The 9,859-nt window shown below is 47.5% G+C and overlaps 1 long non-coding RNA gene across 1 annotated transcript; it reads right to left on the bottom strand.

Moving 5' to 3' along the window:
- Positions 1-1,804: 1,804 nt before the first annotated feature.
- LOC144901849 (uncharacterized) lies at positions 1,805-4,642 on the bottom strand. The gene is made up of 2 exons (XR_013629957.1): positions 2,885-4,642; positions 1,805-2,813 (listed from the first exon to the last, which is right to left on the bottom strand). It is a non-coding gene; the product is annotated as an uncharacterized LOC144901849 (long non-coding RNA).
- Between the last annotated feature and the right edge of the window lie 5,217 nt (positions 4,643-9,859).

The raw sequence follows: 9,859 nt of genomic DNA, 5'->3' as shown, positions 1-9,859 counted from the left end.
CACATAGATCTAGACACCTAGATTTGGACATAGATCTAGACACCTAGATTTGCACATAGATCTAGACACCTAGATTTGGACATAGATCTAGACACATAGATTTGCACATAGATCTAGACACATAGATTTGCACATAGATCTAGACACATAGATTTGCACATAGATCTAGACACATAGATTTGCACATAGATCTAGACACCTAGATTTGCACATAGATCTAGACACCTAGATTTGCACATAGATCTAGACACCTAGATTTGGACATAGATCTAGACACCTAGATTTGGACATAGATCTAGACACCTAGATTTGGACATAGATCTAGACACCTAGATTTGCACATAGATCTAGACACCTAGATTTGCACATAGATCTAGACACCTAGATTTGCACATAGAGCTAGACACCTACATTTGCACATAGATCTAGACACCTAGATTTGGACATAGATCTAGACACCTAGATTTGCACATAGATCTAGACACCTAGATTTGCACATAGATCTAGACACCTAGATTTGCACATAGATCTAGACACCTAGATTTGCACATAGATCTAGACACCTAGATTTGGACATAGATCTAGACACCTAGATTTGGACATAGATCTAGACACCTAGATTTGGACATAGATCTAGACACCTAGATTTGCACATAGAGCTAGACACCTAGATTTGCACATAGAGCTAGACACCTAGATTTGCACATAGATCTAGACACCTAGATTTGCACATAGATCTAGACACCTAGATTTGCACATAGAGCTAGACACCTAGATTTGCACATAGATCTAGACACCTAGATTTGGACATAGATCTAGACACCTAGATTTGCACATAGATCTAGACACATAGATTTGCACATAGATCTAGACACCTAGATTTGCACATAGATCTAGACACCTAGATTTGCACATAGATCTAGACACCTAGATTTGGACATAGATCTAGACACCTAGATTTGGACATAGATCTAGACACCTAGATTTGGACATAGATCTAGACACCTAGATTTGCACATAGATCTAGACACCTAGATTTGCACATAGATCTAGACACCTAGATTTGGACATAGATCTAGACACCTAGATTTGCACATAGATCTAGACACCTAGATTTGCACATAGATCTAGACACCTAGATTTGCACATAGATCTAGACACATAGATTTGGACATAGATCTAGACACCTAGATTTGCACATAGATCTAGACACCTAGATTTGCACATAGATCTAGACACCTAGATTTGGACATAGATCTAGACACATAGATTTGCACATAGATCTAGACACATAGATTTGGACATAGATCTAGACACATAGATTTGGACATAGATTTATTTTCCCTAATTCTCACACATAGATCTAGACACATAGATTTGCACATAGATCTAGACACATAGATTTACACATAGATCTAGACACATAGATTTAGACACATAGAATTACACAAATATCTACTTTCACTAGTTCTCACACATAGATCTAGACACATACATTTACACATAGATCTTGACACATAGAATTACACACAGATCTACTTTCACTAGTTCTCACACAGATCTAGACACAGATTTACACATAGAATTACACATAGATCTACTTTCACTAGTTCTCACACATAGATCTAGACACATAGATTTACACATAGAATTACACACAGATCTACTTTCACTAGTTCTCACACATAGATCTAGACACATAGATTTACACAGAATTACACACAGAATTACACATAGATCTACTTTCACTAGTTCTCACACATAGATCTAGACACATAGATTTACACATAGTAAGGGTAAGGGGTTAACCTTTTGTTTTTTTGTGTTTTTTTCAACTTGCTAAAACTGCACTTTTCTGCTCCAAAATGAAGTGGAAACCTTGCACACCTTCATCGGGGGTCCCAGAAGGACCCAGAAAGTGCAAAAATTCCCACTTGTTAAAGGTGTTGATTTTTGGAAAAAATGGTAAGGGGTTAACCTTTGTTTTTTTGTGTTTTTTTCAAGTTGCATAAACACCACTTTTTCCCTTCGAAATCAAGAGGAAACCTTCCACACACTCATCGGGGGTCCCAGAAGGACCCAAAAAGTGCAAAAAAAGCATTTTTTAGAGGTGTTGATTGAGTGTTGACACTCAATTACACATAACTTAGATTACCGAACTACCACCCAGTTAATTCCCCCCTCCTCCAGGTGACACTTGGGAGAGTCCAATTAAAGTGATCAGCCTCTGGCCTGCACTCCATGTTTGTGCCCCATACTGTAGATCTAGACACATAGAAAAGCTGTACAGTAAAAAGCTGTACAGTACAGCACAAAGCTAGAATTATTCATGTAAGAAACCATGGAAGTTCCGGTCGTCCTGTGAGCTTGGAGACGCTCGTGATGGCGAGCACGTGGCGTGGGCGTGCACGTGGCGGCACCAGAAAGGAGATGCTAATGTTATGATTGGGGGAGGGTCATGTGTCCACCACGTTGAAGGTCCGTGTCTTAAAGAAGGCTGGAATGTCACGCTGGGGAAAAGTCCCTCCCAGGGCCGAGCGTGACGGCGGCAGGAAGTGCTGAGTCAGCATACGACTTGAGTATTTCCACTTTCACTCTTCCTGCTCGGGATGAACGCACGGAGCTTTGGCAGCTTTGAAGTGCAAATGTTGATCCGCTACGGAAGCCTGGAGGACGCTGCATGGAAGCATCCAGCTCCATAATAGAGCTGTCTCCTGCAGGCCGGAGGGGGAAGGTGTGGGGGCGGGGGCCGGGTCAAGAGGTCTACAAAATGAGCTTTAAATCCTGCCGCATCCTCCCGGGTGGTTCTTTTTCTGTGAGGAAAACAGGAAGTACTTCATCAATAAGAAATCAACTTTGACAGCAAATATTGATTTTTCTTTACCGTATTTTGTCTCCGCCCACGCGTGTCAGCCGGCGAAGCGTAGCGCTTTCCTCCTCGTTGATGATTTATTCACACGGCCTGGACCTCGCCGCCGTCACTCCATCACTGCCTGGCGCACCAAAGGCAGCGCCGACGCCGTGCCGTTGCTCTCTGGTCGTCATGGCGACAGCATCTCTTCTCCTGAAGCTCGTATCGCATGACCTACAGAGCCCGGGTCACCCCTAAAACTACCGTGCGGCCCCGCCCCCCCCATCCCGCCGTGAGGAGAACGGGACAGTCAGGAAAGGAGACGATGCTGACAGGAGGAATAAAAGATGACAGAGAGAGACCTCCTGTCGCGCTATATCCCGTCTTGGTCCTGTGTGCTTGTCTTACACGCACGAGGAGGCCCTGTGTGTGTGTGTGTGTGTGTGTGTGTGTGTGTGTGTGTGCGTGCATAAAGACACAAAGTAGGAAGGCCGCCGCCGCCTTGCTTATATGTCACCAAGCGCCCCAGGACCAATGACTCCTCCTCCCTGTCCCCAATTGAGCGGGAGGCAGGAGGATGGGATGGAGCGAAGGGGTTCTCACCCTCTCCTTCCTAGCTCCCTGCTGTGCCTCCTAGTTTGCATCCTCCCACCTTCCTCTTCTGCCGTTTGCCGCCCACCCGCAGCATCATGACTCCATCGGCTCCAATATGGCCGCCGCTTGTTTGCCTTCAATCATGTGGTTTTTTTAAACACATGTTGGAGGAAATGATTGTATGTGGGTGGGTGGGTGGTTGGGGGGAATGGGGGGAGGGGGTGCATTTGCTGGGCTTCAAGCATATGAAATGTTTGTGCCGTGTTGCCAAAAAGGCCGCTGTGACGCCATTCCTCCTTTTTCCCACATTAGTTTTTGACATGGATGCTGTGGACCAGCTGGCTGCAGGGTGGGTCCTGTGACCCCGGGCCCCTGTCCATATGAGCTGCAGGGGGTGTCCTGTGACCCCGGGCCCCTGTCCATATGTGCCAGCCTGCGTGTGCGGTTGCTTCTACTGACTGTTGGCCCACATGGTCATTGGCTAAACTCACACGACTTGCCCAAGTGCAGGAATGTTGGGATATATGGGAGGACTGGGAATATACAGTATTGTTACTGCAGTATAAAGACATATACTACGTACACTAATAATAATTACACGCAATTAACTACTACTACTACACAATTAATATCTTATTAACTACTACAGGGTTGTGGGTCAATACAAAATCTTAATAAAGATGAATATTTTACAAAATAAAAGTCTTAGGATATATATATATATATATATATATATATATCCTTATATCAGGGCTGTCACTCGATTAAAATATTTGATCGCGATTAATCACTCCCCACAGTTAACTCTCAATTAATTGCATTAATCGCAGATGGAAATAAGTTTTTATCTATAATATGTAGGGGAAATTTGTAGTAAACCATTCGATGTGCAACTACAACGATAATCACTACATATATATATATAATACACACATATATAGGTAGGATAAGCGGCATAGAAAATAAATAAATGACTATATATACGCAATATACCAAAAATATATCCCTTTTTTTTCTCACCTTTGCTTTGCCTCTACCTATGGTGCATTCAAAGACCACCAAACAAAGCCAACTAATCTGTTCCACACACCAAAAAATATTTTAAAAAAATTCCATAAGCTTCATCTTTGCTTCGCCTCTACCTATGGTGCGTTCAAGGACCGCCAGGCAAAATCTCAACGCTAAAACCGATGCAAGTGGACTTTAACAACCACAAGTGGGAAGAATAAAATCCTCCTGTCGTGGAAAATCCCCCATGCTCCTTTTAGCGTAATCCCGCTAGCTCTCACTAGCTAAGGCTGCTAGCATAGCCTAGCATGTCATGCGTGTCGTTGGCGTGCGCTCACCTGAGCCTGCAGGCTGCTTTGCTTTCCTTTGCCATCAAACGTTCAGCAAATTCCCTAATCAGGTTTTCGTAATCCGGTTTCACTCGACACGGATTTACTCCTCTGGCTGACACGTGTGTGTGTGTGTGTGTGTGTGTGTGCGCGTGCATGAACGCCACATGTGCAAAAGTGTACAGGTTGGAGTGCCTGTACGTCAAAGACTGCACTCTCTCGCCAACAGGCTGATGCTACGCTACCTTTGGCGCCGCGCTCCAACTGGCTTATGCTAAAATATCTTAGTATTGTATACGTGAATATATTATACTTAGATATATAGTACAGTACACTCTATGAGTATAGTCGGCTGTCCGTCCTAGCGTAATGTACGTCGGCAGGACATCCCGATGTTGCGTAATCTCAGCTAGCAATGGCTGTCTGAAATTGTATTCATCTTCATCGACCTGCTGGGGCAGGTCGGGCACTGCCCCACCCATGCAGTTGAATAGCAAGGCTTGATTTGTCCACAGTTAACAAGACAAAGTGGAAGCTGATGTAAGAGGGTGGGGGGGGCTGTGGGGGGGGGGGGGGGGTGATGGAAATGCCAATTCTCGCACTTGGTTGGAGTCCAAGTGATTTGTGGCGTTGCGGCTCTTTGGGTCGTGTTTTCCGCTCGGGCGGAGGTAAGCGTCGTCTGGAGGTCAAGGTCGCCATCGGGAGACTGTCGTGTTTCATTTGGACGACGGCGATGGAGGGCCATGGAGTGTGGGTCCATCAGCCCCCCCCCTCATCCACTTGTAACCTTGGCGATGGAGCCTCATCATCCTCATCAGCCATCTCCCTCTTCTAGCCCCTCAACCCTTCCCCCACCTCCTCCTCTTCTACTGGACTTTCTCGATCACCCCCCCCCACGATCACCCCCCCCCCCCCTCCTCCTCCTCGTCCTCTTTGTTTGTCCGGCACAAGGACGTTGGTTTTCCTGTGGGCGAGCACGGGCGGGGGTCGACATTGAGAGATGAGTTATCGATCAGACAGCGGGACGCTGAGACAAGCTGATGCCGCTCGGACAGACAGAGACGCTGAGCAGCCATGACACGTGCTGCATGCTGCAAGACGATTGGCCGACACACCTGTGCCAGCAGGACAAAACGGACGTGCCCTTCCAAGGCTTACAGCCAATAGGAACGACGTCCCGCCTCATTGTTTCCGCGGGGAATCATTTCAGTGTAACGGCGAGCAAGCGACGACTTTATTCTTGTGCGACACGCTTATGAAGGGAAATATAAGACAAGAGGTCCGTGGTGTAAATATGATTTCATGGAATTATTGTTTGGTAGTTTAATCATGACTATGGTGATTAGTACTAATCAACTAATCAACTAACACTAATCAACGAGACATTAGCTTATGACATATTACCATAACACTGCATAAAGTCAGCCTATCCTCCCATTCTGTGTGGAAGTGGTATGTCTTAGCTTAAGTTTAGAATAAATAAATGGGAGGCTAACTGGTTAGCTGGCGAGCTTGCGGCCATCTTCAGTCCCTTCAGCATAAGAGGTGCAATCTATTGTAAACAATGACTAATCGGAGTATGAAGGTGACTATAGGGGTGTTATTTCATGTCTACAGGGCTCTCATAATGTTAACAACCGTATACGAGACGCTATAAAAAAGGGATGGCTGTTTGTAAAAATAAGGGACATTGGTACACGGCCCGTGGAGGTCGTCGCTGTGGGACACGTCGGATGTGCAGACGAAGAGGAGCACATGTGCGAGGATGTAATCCATTACCAGGATTCCACCAGAGACGCCATTTCACGCCCGACTATCCATGAAGAGATGTCTTTTCTTCCCTGAGAGCCGACATATGTTCTGTCAGAACGACGGAGGCATCAGCGTAACACCCGCCAACGTGAGCGAGCCCCCCCCAGTCCCCCCTTGTATTCCAGGCTCCGATTCGCCAGGCTTATCGGCGGGCGTCCTGACAAGTGACAGAAATGCGGCAAGATGAGCCTGCCCACTTTTCCAGCGCCGAGCGGAAGCGAGGAGGCTGATGCAACTAGATGCCGGTAGAACATCATCGCGGGTGATTGACGCGTCGCCCAAGTTACGTAAGCCGGCGTGTCCCCGAGCTAAGCGCATCAGCGCACTCTGAGGAGCGTTGCTCGTCTCCATGGCGACTGCTGCAACAGCACGGCAACAAAGAAACGACACCAGCTGACCGTCCCTCGTCACCCGGTTCGCTCGAGCGCTAAAAAGCGGACATGTGGACACACGGGGGCGGGGCTCGGAGGCACCATGTGGAGTGACGGCACCGACAACCCATAGCGACTCACCGGGACGTGTTGATGGCTGCTCGCCCGTGGATGGGGGTTGCCATGGAGACCAATGCTGAATGAGCCAATAACGGTCATGATGAGGGTGACTTTGAACGCCACAGAGGGGCCTGGGGTTGGGGTGCGGTTTGAGCGTTGGTACTCTTCACGTCGTCTCGGCCTCCCGCACTCTTTGCTGGCTGCAGTGTTGCCGTGGCGACGGAGAAGCGCGGGAATACCTCTGTCCTTCAGAGAGATGGCCAGATGAAGACGAGAGGGCAGCGATGGGAGAGGATGGAGCACAGCATCGAACCCGCAAACAGTGGCCTGCCAGCCCCTCCATGAAAGGACACACACACACACACACACACACACACACACACACACACACACATGTTAATCAAGCGTACATACTGTATTTACCTGCTGCGTTGCTATGGTGACAATCAAATCGTCTCTGTGGCTTTTTTGCTCTCATTACGTTTCCTTGACTTGTTTAATTACTGCCCCCACCTATGCACAGTGCCCCCCCCCCAATCCTGCCCACCTGCTGCAGCAAAGAGCCTGAAATTCCCGTGATTGGCAGGCGCCATTTCCATGGAAACATGTCGTAACCACGGTAACAGCTTGACTGAAGCGAAACACTCGCTGCAACTCCTCATGGCTTGGACACGTGACACTCATCAACTTTCACCTGGCTAACCGCTCCTGCCCCCCCCCCCACCACCCCCCCAGCAGGTCTTTTAGCCGTACACGTGCGTCCTCTGCCGCTGCTAAACGTGATTACGAGTACGCTCCTCCAGGACGTGCCTTCCTCTCAAACAGCACCGCTCCGCCCACCTCTTCTCTCGTCCATGGCGGGGGTCGTGGAAGTGTGTGGGGGGGGCTCTTGTTGCTTTTTGTAGCTTAAGCGGTTAAAATCACAACTTCCTCCCGGGCTTCTTGTAATGAGACTTTAGCGTCTTTGTAGGCCGCTTAGATCTTCTCGCCGTGGAAGCGGCGAGCGCATGAAAAATGCACGACGCTACAACGGCGCAGAGTCAACGTCAGCAGAAGCAGGCAATGATAGCCATGAATATTTAACGCCACGCACAAAGCGGCAGCATCCGACATGTTGGATGTTTACCACGACACACGTGTCCTACAAGACCTCTCAAAGAGGCAGAAGACAACAGAAGATGACAGAAGACAACAGAAGACGACGCCACGCCGTCGTCCTCTAATTGGAAGTGACTGGGGAGTCTGCAGCGTATGCTACACAAACTTGCTCCTCCTCCACTCAATTCCACAGCCAACCTTCGCAAAGGCCTTCTCTTTCTCTTTTCAGATCAACATTTGCAATAAACTTGATACATTGATTAGTTCCAACCTCCCCACCTCGGTTCAGTTCTCTCCCGACAAAGGATGCAAACAAGCTAACTTGTCAACAAGTGTCATGATTGCTGAAGCATAATCGGATAGTCGGATTTGTGAACCGTAGTTTGTGTTGTTGCCATGGCTACCATCAATCCCGGCTGAGCGGAAGAAAAGTGACATAAAATATGAGAGGTAAAACTCCAGCGTTGCCATCCGTGTGCTACCCTGCAAGTGTAACAGTGGTGTCCTCACACGGCCGGGCTCGAACCCGCGACCACATTAGCCAGTAAGCTAAAACCCCAGGCACCAAGGTTTACTTAATGTTCCTAATTAGCGAGCACTGGAACGTTTATATCCTATTAACACCGCTGGCCTTCTTACTGGGGCTGCCAAAATTAGTGTGACGTTAAAATTACCATTAATGCGTGCGCGTCATGTCAAGTCACGACTTCGTTACGGCGGCCAGAATTCCGCCTGATGCTCTTCAATAACTTCATTCTGACCCGAACACAACAGCAGTGCAACACCGATATGCATCTACAACTCACAAACACACCTTCAGTCCTCCTGGGAACCAGACGTCCTCATTGTGACTAGTCCACCATGACATGCATTCACGGACGCTCCGAAAATCACAAAACCATCTTTACTATACATGTGTATGTGCATTCTAAATAAACAGAGAAATATGGAATCTTATCTGTCACTAATGTCCGATTTGCTGCCAGAAAATACACACCTACACTTAAGTTACGTGGTGTCATTGAACGCAACTCATAAGGACATTGTCAGACATCTAACTTGATTTAAACCAAACCCTACGTTTTGTTACAATATGATTTCAGAGCAACAGGATGACGGCTGCCCCCCCCCCCCCACTGGTGAGGAGTGTTGAGTCCTCAAGATGGCGACCTGAGCCGAACAAATTGAAATTTCAAGCCGTTTGCTACTTGGGAGGCTTCTTTTATTTTGCCAACCCTCTTGCCTTCCTTGCCTCAGCACGCACACACACACACACACACACACACACACACACACACACACACACACACAGTAATCTGTGTACTTTGGGGAGTTTCCTCGCAGGCTGCTCGTTGTCGGCGTAAAATTCAAATTTGCTTACCCGTCCTCGCTGGTCTTCAAAGGCCTCACACAAGCGAGCGCACTTTTTCTTTTTTCTTCTCCTCTCGTAATTGTATTTTCCTACTCTTTGCATCGTGCACGCACGCTTTCATCTGTCTTAACGGCGTCGTTATTATCTCAGGCTTTGTTTTCTGCGGTTTTGTGCTTTTTGCCACCGCGAGGTGAGAAAGACGACACGCCTTCAGGTGTTTTCATTAAAACAATTACGCTCATTTGGCTTTCTTTGTAAGGAAGCTGGCAAGGAAGCAGGAAGGGATGGAAGTCCTATCGTGGCC

The sequence above is a fragment of the Doryrhamphus excisus genome, linkage group LG16 (genome assembly GCF_037039965.1).
Source record: "Doryrhamphus excisus strain RoL-2023G ecotype Guam linkage group LG16, RoL_Dexc_Guam_v1.1, whole genome shotgun sequence".
Taxonomy (NCBI): domain Eukaryota; kingdom Metazoa; phylum Chordata; class Actinopteri; order Syngnathiformes; family Syngnathidae; genus Doryrhamphus; species Doryrhamphus excisus.
Note: the sequence above shows the minus strand (reverse complement) of the source record. Positions and strands in the feature narration are given on the sequence as shown.